General features: G+C 41.1%; 1 protein-coding gene across 6 annotated transcripts in view; it reads right to left on the bottom strand.

The window, feature by feature from the left end:
- The window catches only part of MYO6 (myosin VI), a 154,935-nt gene extending 132,756 nt beyond the window's left edge, over nucleotides 1-22,179 (bottom strand). For all 6 annotated transcript variants that reach the window (XR_003681558.2, XR_003681560.2, XR_003681561.2 and 3 more), the window contains exon 1: nucleotides 21,994-22,179. The gene's annotated coding sequence lies outside the window, so the exon portion shown is untranslated. The remainder of the gene's footprint in view (nucleotides 1-21,993) is intronic.
- Nucleotides 22,180-22,565: the final 386 nt, after the last annotated feature.

Here is a 22,565-nt window from a genome sequence, read left to right as displayed (position 1 = left end):
CTAAGCCCGTGCGCCACAACTACTGAGCCTGCGCTTTAGAGCCTGCGAGTCACAACTACTGAGTCCACGTGCCACAACTACTGAAGCCCGCGTGCCTAGAGCCCATGCTCCGCAACGAGAGTAGCCACCACAAGGACAAGCCCGTACACTGCAACTAAGAATAGCCCCTGCTCGCTGCAACTAGAGAAAGCCCGCTCACAGCAACGAAGACCCAACGCAGCCAAAAAAAAAAAAAAGAATATATAGGCACACACATACACACACACACACACACAAAAACTAAAATATCATCCACCGAAATGCCAACAATAGTGATTGTCTCTACATGGTAGAAATATCAAAGATTCTTCTTCACTTCATTTTGGTTATGTGGATTCTGCACAGTGAACCAACGATGAGTTAATTTCATAGGAGGAGGGGAGCTTAAAAGAGGACTGATTAGTCCACAAGGTTTTCTACAACCATCCTAATGTTTCAGCTCCACCTTGCACCGTTCTTTCTCCCCATCAAGTGCTCTCACAGCACCCACAGAGCTGGTCCATTCAAGCCCAGCCAGCCATAGGATAAACAGTTGTTTTAACGTCTGTATCCCTGCCAAAACACAAGCTTAATGATGGTAAGATCGTGCCTATGTTGATGAGAAACACACCTCTAGAACTTGACATAGTGCCTCTACATAGTAGGCAGACAGGTGACGTTAAATAAATCAACGAACAAACTGGTCTAAATCCCTCATAATACAACCGAAGATCAAGCTTTCCTCTGTCTTCATTAAAAAATGCTGATTGATAAGTGATCACTGTCTTCTGTCTTTGAAAACATATCTGAATCACCTCAGTCTTTTTTTCAATTTAATCAATTCCAGTCCCCTAAAATTTTCTCCAAATATGTGGCTCTTATTCTGAACCCTAGTTCTCCACAATGGTTCAGTTGTGAAGTTTAGGGTTAATAAGCAAAACATTTCAATTCTTATTTACTACTTATTATAATTGAAAGAATAGGCATAACTTTATATAAATTTGGGCAAATTTAATCAAGTGTTTATAAGACCCTCCATACGTAAACATCCTCCTCTCCCAGAATATGAAATTTCAAGTTGCTAAGACTCTCTTTCATTCTCCCCTTTCACCACCATCACTGGGATAGTATTTGCACCAACGGTATTATTTTACTTTTTACAGATTCTATGTCATAATTATGACAACTATTTAGTCTGTTTTTAAGAGACACATATACATAAATGTATAGTCACTTTCTAACCTCACAGAATCAATTTAAATGTTTTCTGCAAAGTCAAGTAACTATAATTAAAATCCAAATCTCCGAACAAGGTAATTGAACAATCTGCTTTAGTTATCTGTATGTTTACTAAAATTACAAGATCACTGACACAGTTCACATACCATCTCCAAACATTAGCGTTTCAATAAGGCCCCAATATTACCTCCACCCTGTAAAAAACCTGTGATGACCTAATGTCTCCCTGTTTCATGCAATAAGGCATAAAATCCCTCGATACTCTGGCTCTCCAGCCGAAAATACATCTGTAACTTCATCCACACCTGAACACGTCCCCAACTCTTCTCAGAGCTGGTTCCCCCACATGTGCTCGTGATGCTGTGTGCTCCCAGCCTTTCCAGAATCTGGGGGCTCCACACTGTTTCGGAACTGGTTTTAGTCATTTTCTCACCATTGCCTTCTCTTTATCAGCAAGATTAGTAAAAACAATGATTTCTAGTGTAAAATGTTTCCTTTACATTAAAACCTAAAATAGCAGTCAAAATGGAGAATTTTCTAATTGGTATAAAGAAACTTTACCTAACTTAGGCTATTTAGACTAAAAAAATAGTAATATCAGTCTTCAAGTATATGAACGGTAAGGATTAAAAATGTGTTTATGTAGGTGTGTCTGTACACACACACACACACACACACACACACACACACACACACACACACACACACACACACACCCCAACGATCAAACGGCCTACATCTCCAGAAGGTAAAATATAAAAATAGAGCGATTTAGGTTAGACATGAAGAACCTTCATGAAGAATCAGAGACAAAAAGAGGTGACGGAAACATCGTCTCAGGAGCTCTTTAAGATAAAGATAAAACCGTGAATGACCTGTTTAAAGTGGTTTAAATATGGTCTGCCAGGAAACAAAATACTAGATTCGAAAGAATTAACTTCTACCTCCAAATTTTGTAATGACTAACAAGTATACCATTTTAATAATTTTCAATAATTCTTAAGTCTCAACATAGAATGTGCTCTATTTTTTAAGTCCTCCATGAGACACTGAACATTTTATTAATTAGTGTATAAAAACTGAATTTTTAAAATACTTTGGTCACCAAGAGTTTCTTCAGTTTTTGACAGGAAGTTTTAAATTACACAGATTCAACATAAAAAAGAGAAACAATTGAACGGCACATTGTAGTCACCTGGGGACCTTTGGAAAAGTACTGACACCTAGGTCTCACCCTCCGGGATCTGGGATTTAATGGGGCGAGGCTGTGGCCCAGGCATCACGATTTTGAGAACAACCATGCAATTTATTCTTTCATTTCTAACAGAAACAAATGGAAATTCAATCACTTTCATGTTGATACAATAATTACTTGGAAATTCACCCCCTATTCTCATTTATATTGCAGAGAGGAATAAGGGGAAATTTTCATACTGTCTTATACAAGTTTGGGGGAATTTTTAATGTTCAGGTTGTAACTCTGATTGATTTTTTTTCCCCCTTAAATTTTATTCACAGAGAAAACATTTAGCATCTGGTGTCCAAATGTAAATATTGGAGCTTTGATGAGGAACAATTACAGACAAACGTATCGAATTAAAACATACATTCATTCATTTCTTTCCCTTTTGTTCATTAATCAATTTCTTGGAATATATACACACCTTAGCAGAGGCCAGTAAAAGGGCACTTTGCAGAATCCTTTTTCAAAGAAAACTTTTGTAAGGAAAAGCATTGCTAACTTATATGCGTATCTTGTAAGTCTATATTTCTATACATTTCTTGGGCAAAGCCATCTACACTACCGTTGTTTACAACACTAAGATTCTTTATATTTTTATCTGTCAAGGTTCAGCTAAATTGTCAATTTGACATCAAAAAAATCAGGAAAGATAAATCAATTAAAACACATCTAGGGCTTCCCTGGTGGCGCAGTGGTTGAGAGTCCGCCTGCCGATGCAGGGGAACCGGGTTCGTGCCCGGGTCCGGGAGGGTCCCACGTGCCGCAGAGCGGCTGGGCCCGTGAGCCATGGCCGCTGAGCCTGCGCGTCCGGAGCCTGTGCTCCGCAACGGGAGAGGCCGCAACAGCGAGAGGCTCATGTACCGCAAAAAAAAAAAAAACACACACAAAAAACACATCTAGCTTTCAATTACACAAATAATAGTCATTGGAAAATGTCCTTAAAACTAAGCGTATATAAAAAGGAATAGTTTAGAAGTTCAAATACTAAATAGAGCACAACAGATACTTAACTCTATAATAATAAACAACATGATAGCATTATTTCTGGCCATCTTTTCAAATAGGAATCTCTTTATGTATCTTTATGACAATCTCTCTCTCTAGTATCTCTTTATGGCAAAATAATTAACATATTTTATGGCAACAATTTACTTCTAACCTTTGTTCAGACTCACAATCCCCTTGAGGTAAAAAAAAAAAAAAAAATAGATTATCTACATCTGGGGCAAATCTCTCGTAAAACAAAGAAAAATTCTTGTATTTAAATTCAGATCCAAAATAGAGCAGATTATTGGCACCTTAATATTCTAAAAGTATATCCAAAAAGTTATTTATGCATTTTGCAACAGACACGGCCTTTTAAAAAGTCCCCAATAAATTCATTATTAAGTGCAATGAACTGCTATTAATTTGAGTGGAATCTGTGAAACATGTGCTATTTTTAAAAAGAACCACAGGGACTTCCCTGGTGGTCCAGTGGTTAAGAATCCGCCTTCCAACGCAGGGGATGCAGGTTCGATCCCTGGTCGGGGAACTAAGCCCGTGCACCACAACTAGAGAGCCCACATGCTGCAACGAAGAGCCCGTGCTCTCTGGAGCCCACGCACTACAACTAGAAAGAAGCCCGCACACTGCAACTAGAGAAGCCTGCTTGCAGCAATGAAGAGCCCGCATGCCACAACGAAGATCCCACGTGCCACAACTAAGACCCGACGCAAGCAAATAAATAAAAAAAATTTTTTTTAATTGTAAATCTGAAAGATGGAAGAAGCAGGCTCAAGGAAGGAAGGAAGGAAGGAAGGACTACATATTACTATTTACAACTATCATATTTTCTAATTTACATCAGAATGTTTTTATTATTTCACTAATTATTTGTATTTTCTACTCAATTTAAAAGTTTCAGTGTCTCACTTGAAGACAGTTATACATCATTCAAGAATGAATTAAAGAAGATGATCCAATAAAATTAATGCAGCCAAAACAAGTGTCTAAAAGGACAGTTCAAACTGATATGGCTCCTGTGGAAAGGGTATAAAGAGCTTTTTACATTTTACTTCAAATTATTCTGATGCCATTAATGATATATAGAGGGCAAAATACATAGCAAACTTAGAAAAGATAGTAGAGCCCAGAATCAAATCTAAAATATTTTTGCACTGTTTTAATATATACTCAGTTTTCCAGAAATAAAATATCACATAAATTGAGAGAATACTGTCTTTTATTTGGGTCCTTACCAAAAGATATTTATTATTTCAGAGAAAATCATGTTACAGAGCAATGCTGATGGTGGTATTTGCGTCACCAATATAACATACCTCTACATTAGTCTAATCTGCAGCAGCTGCATTCATGACTATTTTACATACGGATGCTAGAGACTGATTACTTTGTTCTGACTTACAGTATAAGAGCATCTAAGCTTTCACATACTGAAATACGTGCATTAATACCTAATTAATATAAAATATATATTTAAGTTATATGTATATTACATTGTTTACTAATATAAATATTACATTTGTGATAAATACAAATAATAATTACTTCTTTTATGTTACATCACTATATTAATTCTTAATTATACATGTATATAGGTATGCATACACATGTATGTGCAGATTGTTTAATTTCAGTGTAGTAAATGGGGTATTACAAAACAATTGTTTTGAAAAAGGGGTCCCAAGTCCGACAGAATAGAGAATCACTAGTATAAGTAAAAGAGAACAGGACTGAGGCCAGAAACCTGACATTTTAAAGGAAGAACAGGGAAGAAAGGAACAATGCGGAAAAGCAGACAGAAAGGTAGCAAGCACCTTGGGAGAGAGTACTTTACCAAAGGAGAAAGAAGTCTGAACAAGAGGAGGGGGTCAGCATCACCAAATGGTTCAGAAGAGGCTGAGAACTGAAAATAAGCTAATGGCTTTGAACATGGGAAGGGCTGGCAGTATCGGAGCAGTTTCAGTACACAGCAGTGGAAGCAGAAATGATACTGCAGCGAATAAAAGAGTGAACAGAGCAAAAACAGAAACAGCGAGTAGAAATTTTTATAGTAAGGGAAGAGAAATAAGGCAAAAGAACAAGGAGGTGACAGGGTATAAAGAGGAGGTTTTTGTTTGTTTCTGGCTTTGTTGGTTAGGCTAGAAAACACCTCTGAGAGGTTAATTCAAACTTATTTTAGATACCAAGTCCCCTAATTACAAGTTTTAGGAAGTACTCCCTCCTACAAACTGAAATGCTTATAGATGATGAATTAAATGATATCTGGAATTTGATTCAAAATAATGCAGGGGGAGGGGGAATAATTAGATTTTTTTTAAAAAAAGTAAAATCAGATTAGGCATGAGTTGTTAATTGCTGAATCTGGGTGATGGTACATAGTGGTTCACATGCTCTTCTTTTCTGAATACGCTTAAAACTTTCCACAATAAAATGATTTTTTAAAGAAATACTCTCCAAGGAGGCGGAGTCAAGATGACGGTGTGGGAAGATGTAGAGTTAGCGTCTCCCCACAACTAGGGCGCCTGCCAGCCGCTGGTAGGGGACTCTGATGCCCAAGGAGACGGCGGGGCGGGGGGGGACCCCCAAAGTGAACCGGTGGCTTGCAGGAACTTGGTTCGCGAGCCCGGGGTCGGGCCTGAAGCTCCTGCGGGGGGAGCTCTGAGTCGGAACCACTGGACTAACAGAGAAGAACTTCAGACTCCAGGGCATATTCATCAGAATGAGGTCTCACGCAGGTCCTCATCTCAGCACCAAGACCCAGCTCTACCCAATAGCCTAGGAACTCCAGTGTAGCATGGACATAGATACACTACCGAATGTAGAATTGATGGCTGGTGGGGAGCAGCCGCAGAGCACAGGGAGATCAGCTCGGGGCTCTGTGACCACCTAGAGGGGTGGGATAGGGAGGGCGGGAGGGAGACGCAAGAGGGAGGGGATATGGGGACATGTGTATGCATATGGCTGATTCGCTTTGTCGTGCAACAGAAACTAACACAGTATTGTGAAGCAATTATCCTCCAATAAAGATCTATTAAAAAATAAAATACTCTCCAAAAGATGCTCAATTACTTTTCAATTTTCTATATAATCGTATCCTGCTCTCTCAAATGTCAAACTGATGATATTGATTTTTACCACGGTAAATAACTGAGTTTTTTCTTAGGAATGATTATATACTAATTGCTGAATTATCTCAGTTTCTCACTTAATCTTCCATCTGATCACAGCAAGCAATTTCATAGTCAACTAGATGAAAAAAAGAGGTGAAAAAAATAGATGCAATCTGATCCCTGAGTTCTGGGTCACAGAGTTCAAAAATCTATCCCCTAAGAATTCTATTGGACAGTATCCACACTATAGCTTAAAAAGAAATGCTTATTTTCTAGCCATAGCTTTATATAAAATATCTCTGAAATTACCTCTAAATTTTTAAACTGCACAATACTGATCGAAAAAATGAATTCTGAATTAAGAGGTATTCCTGAATTAAGAAGAATTATCTTTTCAGTTCTGCCACTAATTTGGCTGTATGACCTCAGCAAGTCTCTTAACCTCTCAAAACCTCAGCTTCCTCAACTTCTTGATAAGGAATTGGAATTAAATGAACCGGGGGGTAATGTCTAATTCTAACTGCGCAGGCTCTAGGTCTGGTCTACAGAAAACCTGAACACACAAGTCCAGTGGATGATGATCTAGACCAGCGGTTCTCCAAGTATGGCCAATGAACCTCTGGAGGTCCCTGAGACCCTTGCAGAGAGTCAACAAGGTCAAAACTATTTTTAAAGTAATACTAAGACATTTGCCCTAATAATGCAGAACCAAGGATAGGTAAAACTTCTACCACTTTAGCTAAAATCAAGGCAGGGGCACCAAATTGTAGTAGTGGTCACTGCTGTCACAGTAAAAAGGATGCTGCCACACGTCAGAATACCTCTGATGTGCAACTAGAGATGATCATACTTAGTGACGTACGTCAGACAGAGAAAGACAAATACCATATGATATCACTTATACGTGGAATCTAAAATATGACACAAATGAACTTATCGATGAAACAGAATCACGTACATAGAGAACAGACTGGTGGCTGCCAAGGGGAAGGGGAGCTGGGGGAGGGATGGACTGGGAGTCTGGGATTAGCAGATGCAAGCGATTACATATGGGATGGATAAATAACAAGGTCCTACTGTAGAGCACAGGGAACTCTATTCAATATCCTGTGATAAACCGTAATGGAAAAGAGTATTAAAAAAAGACTGTGTGTGTGTGTGTGTGTGTGTGTGTGTGTGTGTGTGTGTGTAACTGAATCACTGCTGTACAGCAGTAATTAACACAACATTGTAAGTCAACTATACTTCAATAAGAAAAAGAATACCTCTGATGAAGCAGTAAAACGTATTGGTTTTATTACATTTTGATCCTCAAATACACATCTTTTTAATACTCTATATGACAAAATGGGGATTGTGCATAAACTACTTCCACTGTAAAACAAGGTATGATGTTGCCCCAAGGAAGACATTTCCGGGAGTGTTTGAGCTGTAACCTTCAGGAACTGACTCTTTTTCATGACACACTATTTTCACTGCAAAGAATGACTAACAAACCTTGGGTATTCAAGCTTGAGTTTTTGGCAAATGAGGTTTTGTTTGTTTTTTGAGTGTAGCGGTCACATCAAAGAAAGCAACTGACAGTACCTGTTGACAATGATAAGATTCAAGTGAAAGGAGAATCTGGGAAACCCGCATCTGCCACCTTGAACATAAAACAGCTTACACTGTTTAAGCTTAAATACTTAAAAGACTTTTCTGATGAGATCAAAATATATTACATATATTTCGAAGATCTGCATAACTCAGTGGAACAGTATGTTCCAAATGACCATTACACCATGTTATAAAATCACACATGGGTAAAAGGTCCATTCAAAGTACAAAACTGAACAATGAATTTTTTAAGGTAACGGTACAGAAAATTCACTGATATGGCTTAAAATTCCACTTTGGAACTTTAAGAAATTACCACTTGGTTAGTGGTGGTGAAGGATCGAAGAATATACACACAACTAACTGAAAAGGTCAAGTTAATATTTCCTTTCCCAATGAGATATCTATGTGAGGGAAGATTTTCTTCATACACAGTTCAACCAAAAAAAAAATAATGCAACAAACGGAATTCATGAGCAGATATGACAACCCAGCTATCTTCTATTAATGCAACAAACTGAATTCATGAGCAGATATGACAGCAACAACTATCTTCTATTAAGTCAGACATGAAGGATTTTTACAAAAGTGTAAAACAGCGGCACTCTTTTCACTATTTGTTGTTTTGGAAAATAACTATTTTCCATAAAATATGTCACTTCTGTTAAAATGCATATATTATTTTTTTTAAATAGACTAAATATTTTTAAAGTTTCTAATACAGTAAGTATCAATAGGTACAACCAAGTAGATAAGCAAAATCTTTACAGAGTCCTCAATAATTAAGAGTGTAAAGAAGTCCGAAGACCTGAGATCTGCTGATCTACATAAAACTTCAGCAAATCATCTGCTGGCAGTGCGTACTCTCCAGTCATTCACCATCTAGGATGAGAAGTGGAGAATGAAAGAAGATACACATATATTACATAACTGGTGATGGATACTATAATACAGGTGTACTTCCAAACTGTAAACTGGGGAAAGCTACTTTGAAAGATTTAATTCAAGCAGGTCCTGAGAGATGTCTAAGCCTGACTAAAGGAAAGTATCCCAGACAAAGGCCTGTTTGAACAAGAGTAAGGAGGTGGGAGAACGGGGACATGTCTGCGGAAAAGGTCAACGGGGCCAGAGCGCAGGACAATGGCAGATGTGTGACGAGTACTGAGGTGGAAATGTGGGCTGAGAGATCAGGCCTCAAAGGGTTTCAAATCCCACAGTGAAAGTCTGGACTTTCCAATGTATTAATACAGGGATAACAGGGATTCTTATTGAGCAAGGGATTATTACAATCAGATTTCTACTTTGAAACGGAACTCTAACGGCCATGCACAGGGCAGACTGTACCCTGAGGGAAAGGGCCGAACACAGGGAGCCATGCATGAGAGAAAAATGAGCGAGGCCTGCACGTGGTCAGAGGGGGAGGAAAGCGACGGCCAACCTTCCAGAAGCGGAACAGGGTTTGGCAACTGACAGAATATGACAAGTGAAGCGGGAAAACATGAGTAAAAGTTCTGAGCATGAACAATTAGGGTAATGAGGGTATCATAAGGGAAACAGGAGGAGAGGCAGTTTCTGCAAGGAGGGCTCTGAAGGAAATATGTGAAATTTTAAGATGCCTATGGAGGATCAATTTGGAAATGCTGGTCAAGATTATACAGAAAGAAATTTTGGGGGGAACTGGGCTTCCTTGATGGAGCAGTGATTAAGAATCCTCCTGCCAATGCAGGGGACATGGGTTCGAGCCCTGGTCCAGGAAGATCCCACATGCCACGGAGCAACTAAGCCCGTGCAACACAACTACTGAGCCTGCGCTCTAGAGCCTGTGCGCCACAACTACTGAGCCTGCGCTCTACAGCCTGTGCGCCACAACTACTGAGCCTGCGCTCTAGAGCCTGTGCGCCACAAAGCTCACACGCAGCCACGAAGACCCAACGCAGCCGAAAATAAATTAATTTTTAAAAAAAAGAAATCTGGGGGGAATTCTGCATAAGAGTCAGAAGCATGGAGCTGATATAATTATCAGAAATAAGAACAGAGCAAGTAGAGCAAAGTGCCACCCACAGGATTTTACGAGACATGAACAGTAAAGACATGGGCCGACAAAATCACGCAGTAAAAACCAAATAGGAAAAATTGTTGGAGACCTGGGAAGTGCATGACCACAGGCACTCAGGAGAAAGAATTCAAGGAAGATATTAGTTGCTCAGTAGCCGAAGAGGTTGGAAAAGAATAATGATCTAAATGAGGCCACTGGATCTATTTATTAATTAGGTGGTTACACAGTAGTCTCTGTTGAGTGTTCAGCGACAGAACAGAGATTACAATGGAACTGGGTTCACAGCCTCATTAGCAAGGTATTAGGTACAGGAAATAAATATTGCACCCAGGGCTACATGAAAATTATGTTTTCCAAACAACAGCTTGTCTGCCTTTCAACCATAACAATTTTTTTTAAAAACTCTCACTCTAAACTTTATCTGTTATTTTCAGAGAATGTATTTCAGACACATGTAAAACACCAATTTTAGCATTTAAACAGAACATTAACATTTACCTAATAAATTTTATGACACAAAAAGAATTTACTGTTGTGCTACATATTGAACCTCAATCTACTGCTTAAAAGAACATTATTCTTAGTCGAGATAAGCCTACTATAGTACGTTTTAGTACAAATTCAACAAATAGCATTTGTTTAAAAAAAAGAAAACCATTATCCTATCCCTCTTTATTAACAGTATCAAGCACAATATGAAGTCACACTTAATTTAGGCATATTCATATGAAATGTGTGTTTAGCCAAACCCATGTTTATGCAAAGGTAATATGTGAAAGATCCATACTTGTTAGTATAATCTAGAAAACAATCATTTGTTTTACAAAAAGATTCTTCCCTTTACAAAAGAAGTCACTATTGGGATCCTTTAAACAAGAAGCTTTCCAAGGATAATAAAAATATATATAATTTAGTTATTTATTTAATTTACACAAAACTTTACAGCAATATATTTGTTTAAAGCAAATTAATGATGTAAGTAAAAGGGGTAGTTGTTCAGGGGTTTAAAACGCATCCAGAATGGTTTAGACTCTACGTGTCCACAAAGTCCCCCTCTCATCAGTCCTAGGAGAGGCTGGAGCCCTCGGAACAGCAAGAACCAGCGGGTAGGGACACCCAAGGGTGTTGCAGAGGACCTATTCACCCTGAACTTGAAATCAAGCAACTGCTGCCCGAGTGTCAGGGTGTTACCACCCTTATTTAGACAGAGAAGGAAGAACAGCTTAATCTTGAAGGGTTTTTTGACTCTTTAAAAGAACACACAGAAAAAGATAACCTAAAATTCTAAATCGGGCAAAGGCTCTGGATCCAGACCACCTGAATGTCCTCAGCCCTGCCTCTCACTACTTGTGTCACCTTAGCAAGTTACTTAGACCTCAGTTCTCTCAGCTGCAAAATGGGGTAAGAAGAGCCACCACACGGGTCACCATTAGAATTAAATGAGACAAGGACTGTAAAGTACCCGAAGTGGCGGCATATCACTGGCCCTCAAGAACTATTAGAACTGTACTGTTCTAGGGTCATTTGGGGCCACTCCTTCAAAGCATCGTCATAATATTTGGCCACCTTCCACTGTTCAAGCTTGCTGATATACTCAGGTGTCTGTATGTCCCGAAAATAATCTAGGTCAATGTTGCTGCCAAACAGTAGAATGGTAGAGAATAGGACCAAAGTGCGTGAGATTCTGGACCAGTTCCAGAAGCACACTTTTAATAAATAATAGACCACCTTCTGACACACTAGCATTCTTGTCTGCAGCCGTCAGACTATCTTCATTTTTGCTAATAACTCATTAAAATCACCAAATTAAACTAGTTTATAAATTCCTAATTTATGCTGCACCCCCCCTTCAAAAAAGCAAACTTATCAGTGGAATCTATCTCTAGAAAGTACAAAAAATTCTGACTGAAATTTTTTTCTCTGGCTTCTAAAACATCTGAAGTGAATCTGGTCATGTAAAATGCAAACTTATCAGTAGAATCTATCTCTAGAAAGTACAAAATTCTGACTGAAATTTTTTTCTCTGGCTTCTAAAACATCTGAAGTGAATCTGGTCATGTGTTCAAATTCATTCAGTTCTCCTCCTCCCCTCCCCTCCCCTCAAGCACAACAGATACATAAACCGTCTTGCTGTTCTCATCTTCAACTCAATAATGATAGACCAGAAAAGCAGAGAAACTAATTCATTCCTCTTCAAAACACATACACATGTATACTCTGTTCTTCCGCAAAATACCAAAAGGATAACAGACAGCAAATCTTGCCCACAAACCAAAACACAGCTGTTTCATCTAATTTTAGAAAAAAAATAACATGGAACCAGAGAAAAAGTTCTCTCTGGAATAACTCAATCCTCAAATCAGGGAAATTCAAAGAGCATAACAAGGAAAAACCGACAGCCTCAATTCTTTCCTGTGGGATACTAATTCTATCAGCATCAAATCAAAATAAACAATATGTTTTTAGAAGATTCCACAAAAGTTTGAACTCTCCCCTTTTAAAGAAAGAAAAAGGCCCACTTACAGAAAAATAAAATCTAAATGTATGATTTCCAAGCATAGCGCTATTTTGTTTACTCCAAACCTTTTTCTGTTTTCCACCATACTCTTAAAGACAAGCTGAGAAACTTATTTGTTCCAAAAAACAAAACAAAACAAAACTCAAATATAACATTTACATGTAGCCTTTATTTGTATGTTCAAGCCTCATAGCCAGGTGCTGGTTATTGATTAATTTGCTCTCCTTTTCTGGAAACTGTGAACAAGACCCAGTCTAGCTGCTGCTTAATCAGAGTAAAATCTTGGACTCAGGGCTTCCCTGGTGGCGCAGTGGTTGAGAATCTGCCTGCCAATGCAGGGGACACGAGTTCGAGCCCTGGTCCGAGAAGATCCCATATGCCGCGGAGCGGCTGGGCCCGTGAGCCACAACTACTGAGCCTGCGCGTCTGGAGCCTGTGATCCGTAACAAGAGAGGCCGCCAACAGTGAGAGCCCCGCGAACCACGATAAAGAGTGGCCCCCGCTCGCCGCAACTAGAGAAAGCCCTCGCACAGAAACGAAGACCCAACACAGCAAAAATAAATAAATTTATAAACTCCTACCCCCAACATCTTTAAAAAAAAAAAAAAAAAATCTTGTACTTTTTTTCCCCAGAACCCTCAAGAGAAGACATATAAACTATTCTAATCGTTTTGGGGGGAGTAATGCTCATACACTAGGGACCTTCATACCGTCTCTTTAAGGAGAGAAATGTTTTTCGTTAGTAATCCTCAGGAATCTATCCAAAATGAAGAGCATGGATTTAGACTTTTAGCCAGAAATCAGATTAACTAGGTAAAACTGGCATTAGCAGAAGACAGTTGAATAACAGCAAACTGCAACAGATTTATACAGAAATTTAATGTGTCTTTAAAAGGACTTGAGGAGGAAGAACAATTATGTCATAAGAGTCTAACTTCTATGAACTGTGTCCTGGTGTTCTTGCGATCAAGAGTCCAGGTGAACAGGAAGTATAATTTCCAGAAGGCAAGGGACTTTTCTTGCCAAAATATTTTAAACTTAATTATTAAAAGATATTTTTAATGAAAAACATTTATTCTATCAAAACAAGACTACCTGATGAAGAAAATTTCAGAAAACCTCATTAAGGCATAACAACATATTAATAAAAGTGCTTTATGTTAACCGACCTAGATTATGTTTTTGGGTTTTTTTTGCGGTACGCGGGCCTCTCACTGCTGTGGCCTCTCCCGTTGCGGAGCACAGGCTCCGGACGCGCAGCCGCTCCGCGGCACGTGGGATCCTCCCGGACCGGGGCACGAACCTGCGTCCCCCACATCGGCAGGCGGATTCTCAACCACTGCGCCACCAGGGAAGCCCCTAGGTTATGTTTTAATGTAGATGTTTTTCATATTATTTTTACTATCGCTGGGACCATAGCAACGAAATATCAATCTCAAGTTCCAAAGTTTAGGAGGTTACATTTTGCCAAAGAGTGGCAGGAACATTAACAAGAATAAAATTTCTCAACCACTGCGCCACCAGGGAAGCCCCTAGATTATGTTTTTCATCGGGTTACATGGATCATCAAATTTCCTGAAATACTGTTTGTTTAAATGAGAAAGTGAATACACTATCTTCTAAAAGCATGCATAAGACAGGTAGTCTCAAGCACTTTGCAGATATATCACAATGCTTCAAGCGATTTAAAATGCACCAAGGCAATGCTACAAATTCCCAAAGGTTCCAGTCGATGCCCGAGTCATCCTCCACTTGCTCCACTGCACCTCCATCCCTGTTCTGCACTGCCCCTGCCCTGGGAGGATGAGCCCGCACAGAGCTAGGCTAACACAGGCTCCCCAGCTGCCTTCTAGCAAAGTCACCAGCCAGGGAACTTCCCCCCTTCTCCCCCGCACCCCACCACCGCCGGGCGCCTCAAAGCCTCAGCCCCAACCCAGCCTCCTCCTCAAGGCCAGCTCTCTGCTTCTGGGACCTCCGGAGCGTTAAGGGCTTCTCACCACTGCTATTCCCTGGGTGCTTCACCACCCCGTGCTTGCTCCCTGCCTCTGCAGTCTCTTCATCTGCACCATCCAGGATGAAATCTCTTTCCTGCTGGGACCTTGCCTGCTGTGGCTAACAAGACCAAGTCTAGTTATTCAAAACAGTACATTATCTAAAGAAATCCAATTAAAAAGTTTAAAAACGGGACTTCCCTGGTGGCACAGTGGATAAAACTCTGCACTCCCAATGCAGGGGGCCCGGGTTCTATCCCTGGTTGGGGAACTCGATCCCCCATACATGCCACAACCAAGAGTTCGCATGCCACAACTAAGGAGCCTGCGTGCCACAACTAAGGAGCCCGCCTGCCACAACTAAGACCCAGTGCAACCAAACAAATAGTTCAAAAAGGTCTTAAGATCTAAATGATCATTACTTATATATTACTATTTGTACAGTCATTTAAAAATTAAATATAAGTAGCTCACTTCCAAATGAAGCTGGTTAATAAGCTGAAATACTCACGACAATTAAATTTAGGTGTGAAATTTAACACTGCATTGTCATCTCAAGATAAATGCTATGAGCTCCAAATAAGCTTAAAAGAAGAAAGAAAATCAATGAAGAGATTCTGGTAACTGATATTTCACTTCCTTTTACCATATGCTGCCTGGTTAATCCGAGCAATTTTTTGTTGTTACTGCCAACACCCTCCCAAAGCAGAGGATGAAGAAAAGGTTTCAACCAGTGGTTCTCAAATGTTGGTACACAAATAAATCAACTGAGCAGCTTATTAAAATGCTACTGCCCATGCCCCACCCACACCTCTCTGACGTGTTTTTACTAGTTCCCCAGATAATTCTTGGTGCACACCTAAATTTCAGAACTACTTAAAACGGGTCAACTTCAAGATTTCACCCAAATCTCCAATACACAGCGTTTTTCCTTTTGGATGAACATTCCACATTAAACATGGAAAAGAAAAAACAGCCAACACACTAACAATAATAATGCACACCAGCTACGTGCCAGTGTGATATGTGCTTCCCAAGTATTAGGGTCGAACCCAGTCCTCACAGGAACCACACCAGGTAAGTAATACTGTAGCCCCCATTTCACTAACTGAAGCCCAGAGAAACTAAGTAATCTGACCCAGGTAATAAGTGGCAAAACCAGGATCCCCTCACCTCTGCCTGTCCTCTTACCCTGGAGGCGGACAAGCAAGCACTTATGCACAAACGCAACTCTGGAACCTGGGGGCTGGAATACAGAGGCTAAGCCTGAGGGGCCAGCAGTTAGGCAAGCAATAACGCCCCATCCCCCCATCTCCCACCACTCACCCAACAAGCTCTCATGACTCCCCACACCCATCCCTCACCCACCAAGCCCTTCCACCTACATGGTGTGCCATGACATACTGGTGGCACGCCGCAAGTCTACCTGCCCTCTTTCCACATGAGTATCTACAACCACGTGTTAAGGGATCCAATCGCAGCTCACCAAGTACTGGCTGGGAGCTTGAGCGAGTTTAACACCCCTGTGCCTCTCTCTCCTAAGACACCAGAGTCTTAATGCCAAGTGCACTGAAGTGACAGTGATTTTTTTTTTTTAATGTCTTCTATTTATTTGTTTTTGGCTGTGTTGGGTCTTCGTTGCTGCATGTGGGCTACTCTTCGCTGCGGTGCGCGGGCTTCTCATCGCAGTGGCTTCTCTTGTTGCGGAGCACGGGCTCTAGGTGCGCCGGCTTCAGTAGTTGTGGTACGCGGGCTCAGCAGTTGTGGCTCACGGGCTCTAGAGCGCAGGCTCAGTAGTTGTGGCGCACGGGCTCTAGGTGCGCCGGCTTGAGTAGTTGTGGTACGCGGGCTCAGCAGTTGTGGCTCACGGGCTCTAGAGCGCAGGCTCAGTAGTTGTGGCGCACGGGCTTAGTTGCTCCGCGGCATGTGGGATCTTCCCTGACCAGGGCTCGAACCCGTGTCCCCTGCATTGGCAGGCGAATTCTTAACCACTGTGCCACCAGGGAAGTCCGACATAGTGATTAACTGAGCTAATGTACATAAAGTACTTGCTTGACATAGTACCTGACACACAGCAAGAGCTCAATAAACAACAGCAGCTACTAAAATTATACTTTGCCAACCCACTCTCTTACGAAAGTCAACATATCAGTCCTGGGTCCCATTTATTTTCTCTCAGCCTTATTTCCCGAAACTGTGATAAAAGATGGAACATATTCTTATTTATCAGGAAGCAAACGGTAACAGTGCTGTAACTCAGTGGACTAAAGGCCAGGCGTAGAATATTTTAGAGCAAATGAGGCTTTTAGTAGCCCTCAAATTGTACCACTTTGACAACTATTTCCCAACTTTAGGGTCAGCCCTGTTAATCACATACTAGAATGATGAGTCTATAATTAACTTAATTCAAAACAACAATAAAATGTCACTCAGTACAAGGACTTGGTTTTATCACCTTATCTTCGGCACTCAGAACAGTGCCTGGCCCATGACACTCAAATATCTGTGAAATGAATGAAGACATAAAGGTACCAACAGAGACACACCTTAGCTCATTAGCGAGTCTTTACAAAAGCAAGCATAATAATCAGATCAATATCAATGTGCCAAAATATAAGACTTATTTTCAAAATTCCTCCAGAATATTTTTCCCCTTTTTTAAAACTAATTGTTGGCTTTCCCTTAAAAACACTGCTACTAGAAAAGTTAATTACCAACCTCGACTCCATTAATCTATTAAAAATGTTAAAAGTAGTTCCATAATACTACATCACGCTCATCTTCTACCTTACATTTAAAAAAAAGAAAAAAGTGTAACTACGTATTTAATAATATCACTTTAGTTATCCTGACTATTCAGAATTTCCTGAACCATCTGAATTAAATCTATAAAATGAAATAAGTCACCGCTGAGAGGTTCACCCTTACTAAACCTAGGAGTTAGAGACCTGGGGGAGGGAGGGATCTATGGGAACACACAGATAGCAGTTCCATTCTCCGTGATGCTTCTAAGCAGCCTCACATGTGACCTTGAACAAAGTACTCATTTTTTTGGTCTCCATTTTCTCATGTGCAGAATAAGAACAGATTTACCACATCTACTTCATCAAGTTGTTCTAGGACCAAATGTACATAAAATGCTTTCCAAAAGAGTAAAGTGTCATACATGTAGGGTGTTAACTTCTGACATAAACAGCTTCAGGTGTTAAATGGATGTTTCTGTTTATCTTTCTTTACACATCTGTCCCACTCTTCCTATTTCCTAGATCCAAAGATCTGCCAGAACAGGGAAGAACCAGTTCCCATCAACAGCTATATTTTAAACACAATGAACCATCAATAAATATTTGAAAAAGGTGCTCATCCACATGTAAATTTTTTAATTCTGTGATATGTAATAGCTTACCTTGTAAAGGTTAAGCAGCAGGTTACCTTCAAATAAAATGACAAATGACAGAAGGTACATAAAAGATGCCTGTGGTTTTGCCAGGAGCACCACCTCGCTTTGTGCGCATTACTCAGCAGGAATGTGACTATCACCTAAGGAATGTGCTTCAGTATTTTGGTTTCACTGGAAGAGACCCGCTTTATAAATAGAAAAGGACTTCCCCTCTCTTCAACACTAGCAAGGTTTCTAAAGATGCCAGAGCTGTTCTGGTTTTACTTCCCATACTTCAGTACTCACAGGGAGAACTTTTGCTGGACTTGTGGTCATTTCTCAAACCACTATGTCATTCTTACACTACTCAATGAGAAAAAAAAGCTTATTTTTGAAAACCATAAGTAGGACGATATACTTATATTTTAAGATTATTAACAGTCCACTAAACCTGTCAAATAAAAGCATAACTGTTTTAAATGTAGAACATCCTGGTTCCTCTGAACATTATATAATGCCTCAAAAACAGAATTACTTTAGCTAGTTCTTGGTTATCTATACACACACACACACACACGCACGCACACACACGAAAGCAGATGTGTTACAGATCATCCATTAACCATAAGCCCTTGGATGATGGTTTTGTATTTACAGTTGAATATGAGTAGTCTTCAGATGCAAAATTCCTAATAGTTCAAAACAAAGACACACCGTAACAAAAGTCACCCAACTCAGCCTTCCTACCATTTTTCTGTTCATTTACCCAACTACATTCTACTGCTGAAATGACTCCTAATTTGCTACAAAAGATGGACTTTGTGTGCTCACTTTGTTCTTTGTGTCTATTACAGCTCAAGGGACATTCCTGAAATAAACACAGGACATAAAAAAAAAAAATTTGTCCTGATCTAACAGGTCACAATTTAATCATTATCTGAAAACCATTTTTCCCCTTAGTATTACACAGTTAATTACGTAACATTTAAAAGGCAGCTACTGCATTTATAGGCAACAAGCTATCTCATTTTTAAGTTCTACCCGAACCAGGAACATTATATTATTCACTTTAGCTACAATGAAAACCAGTGTTACATTACAGCCTAATTCTAGTTCCTACAGCCCATCAAAATTAAAAGTGCACAATATGTATAATATTCTGGAATTTACCCCAGAAATGATAAAGCAACATCATATCACTGTTCAAGGCTGTCTACTTAAGAATGAAGAAACAGACATAGAATTCAAAATTAGTTCCGAGCCCCATTCCTGGCCTTTCTTAATGTCACTCCTCTGTACCTTGTTCAAACCTCCAGTTACATTCTTTAACACAATACCAGTTCTGCAGGTTTACTGGAAAAGTCTACCAATTGCACTGAGATCAAGGCAACCTGCTCTGGTGGAAAGGACCGAGGTTTTATGGTCAGAAGACTTGGGTGTGGGCTTCCCTGGTGGCGCAGTGGTTGAGAATCCGCCTGCCCATGCAGGGGACACGGGTTTGTGCCCCGGTCCGGGAAGATCCCACGTGCCGCGGAGCTGCTGGGCCCGTGAGCCATGGCCACTGAGCCTGTGCGTCCGGAGCCTGTGCTCCGCAACGGGAGAGGCCACAACAGTGAGAGGCCCGCGTACCACAAAAAACAAAACAAAACAAAAAAAAAACGACTTGGGTGTGAATCCAGACTCTCCCTGGAGCTACATGACCTCATGACCTTGAGCAAATATTCAATTCTCTGAGCCTAAATTTCCTCATGCGTAAAAAGGACAAGACCACCAACCTTGAAAATTATTTTGTAGATCAAGCTCCTCAGTTAGTGTTCTGATTATGGCAGATGCCTAATAAATGGGTGACGATCTTATCCTACTAAAGGGCCAGTCACATTACTACCAAATACCTCATTGTAAGGATCAAAATTAAACTGTATGAGATTTATTACACTTGTCATACTTTTTTCAATCTTTTCCTTAAAATGTTTTAATATATAGAAATTTAAAAATCACAAAGGTTAAACATCTTTATAAAACTGACATTTTACACAACAGACATGGAGGTTCAATTATCAGCAGACTGAAAATCAGTTATTTTTTTTAAATATCTGGGGTGCTTATATTTATTCAAACCTCACATAGTCAAATTTTTTTAAAATTTTAGTTGTATTTTTAGAACCCTGAGACAGCCCGTTGTCTAAACAATGGGCTACATAATACACCACAGTCTCCAGGCAAAGTCACAACAGGATGAAAAAAGAGCCTTCAGCTTCTCTCAGATTTCCTGGCCACTGTTATTTTAAAACTTGATCACACAAACATAAACAGAGAAAAAAATCCATTTCAGATGAGTTCCATGGGTTACAATTTATGATATTTTTAAGACCTTGTATGAATTTACATTAAATATTGCAATAGCTTATTACATTTTTCTTGTCCATGTTTCCAGGCACTAATGAAGAATATATGTACATTATATATACGTTTAAATATTACATAGTTTTTAATCATAATCTTTTCTTAAAGTTGCTTATCACTTCCATTACTCCCTTTTAAAATTAGTTTTTGAAAACTAAAATGTAACTTAAAAAGCCAACAATTAAACAGCATGTCACACAGAACATACAAATGCAACAGGCAAACCTGAGTAAGACTAAAATAACTTCTGTTTACCACTGTGCAAGTAATTCTGCACAACTGAAAATACTCTGAATGAGATGGACATTTAAAAGTCAATGAGTTATTTTAAAAGGCTGCTTTGTTTCAAGCTCTGGCTATAGATCAATTTGTGGTGTTTCTAAAAGTAATAGTAAAAGACACCAAGGTAATTTTTTCACTAAACAATTTCCAATGCAAACCACAACCCAAGACATCTAAGTTTAGTCAATTTGTACTGAAATGTCCTTTTGCTGCCAACCTTTGTACCATGACCATTACCAGCCCAAGTTCAAGACTCACATTTTATGGTGTGAACAGTGTTCAGTTAAATCTTAAGAATATTAATCTTTTAAACTCTCAAACCCTGACGACATTCAGCTATATTGCATCTACACCGCCAGAGCATAACAAGGAAAACTTTTATCTACCATGTACAGCAGCCTATTAAATTGGGGCGGTGTTCCTAGCTCCTTAGAGCTGTAGACTAGGATTTAAGCATTCCTCCACTACAAACTTCACCCCAGGTAAAATGTAACACGTTTTGTAAACCTGTATGGAAATATTTCTGACACGGATGTTCTAGTAATACCTCTTATCAAACTATTTTCTTATCCCAGAGTTTGAGCGTTTTAAAGAGTTTTGGAAATTAAACAATGTAAAAATCTCTTGTTCAGCAGCAGATACATAAATTAACGTACCCAAAGTACTAGACCAACTAAAGACTAAAAATACAGTCCCAACCTGGGCTTCCTACACGATTATACTAATAGGGACAGCAGCTGAACCTCACATCCCAGAACGAAAAGCACTATTCCTGCACTGAATTTTAAGCCTGTTTACGAAAGAGAAAACTATCACGGGGCGTCCAGGTCAGAGTTGGACACCTGAGGGCTCAGCTTCTACCTGGGAGCCAGAGAAGATACACGCAGATATCCTGGTGGTAACAGACCCTTGAAAGGAGACTCTCATTGTCCTGTGGAAATGAGACCCACCCCTGCGCTACCGGGAGCCGCCACCGCCCGGGGCCACTCATCACCTGCTTCACCCCCGGCGTCCCCGGGAGATGAACCGAGCCGGCTCGTCTGCCCCGGGCGGCGGGAGGAGGCCCCGAAGCAAGGCCAGGCTCGGGGAGCGAGGCTCCGGGAAGCGGGGCCCCGGCGCCGACGACCCACCGCGGGCGTCCCGGGGCACTCACCGGTGCGGACGCGAGGGCAGGTGCGCGGCGGCGGGGCTACCTGTCGCCGGTGAGGCGGGAGGAGGGGGGGTGCGGAGGGCGAGGGGAGAGGGCGACGACGCGGACCGGCACCAGGACGGGGGGGCGGCGGCGGTGACCGCTCTCCGGCTCGCTTCCGGCTCGGACAGATCCCGGGTCCGTCTCCGCCCGCCGGCCGGCAACCCGCCGAGTCCCCAGCCCCGCCGCGCGCACGTCACGGCTACGGAGCGCCCGAGGGGGCGGGGGCGCCGCGGGCCGGCGGGCGGGGCGCGGGCGCGGGGGCGCCGGGAGGGGGCGCTCGGCGCGGGGCCGCCCCGCCCGTCCTCTCGCCGACCCGCGGCGCAGAGCCTGCGGGACCGGGAGGGCGGGCGGGCGGCGGCGCGGGGAGGGGCCGCCCCGGGCCTGGCCCACAGCCCTCGTTCCTGCGCCCCCGCGAAACGGCTTCCTTCGCGGGGGTTATTTGCTCCCGGCGCCTGCAGCGCACCCCCGTGGACTGCGTGCGGGCCGCGTGCAGTCCGGCCGCCGCGGGAATCCGTTCCAGGAGGGGGAATGTT

Source organism: Physeter macrocephalus, chromosome 10, assembly GCF_002837175.3.
Source record: "Physeter macrocephalus isolate SW-GA chromosome 10, ASM283717v5, whole genome shotgun sequence".
NCBI lineage: Eukaryota > Metazoa > Chordata > Mammalia > Artiodactyla > Physeteridae > Physeter > Physeter macrocephalus.
Note: the sequence above shows the minus strand (reverse complement) of the source record. Positions and strands in the feature narration are given on the sequence as shown.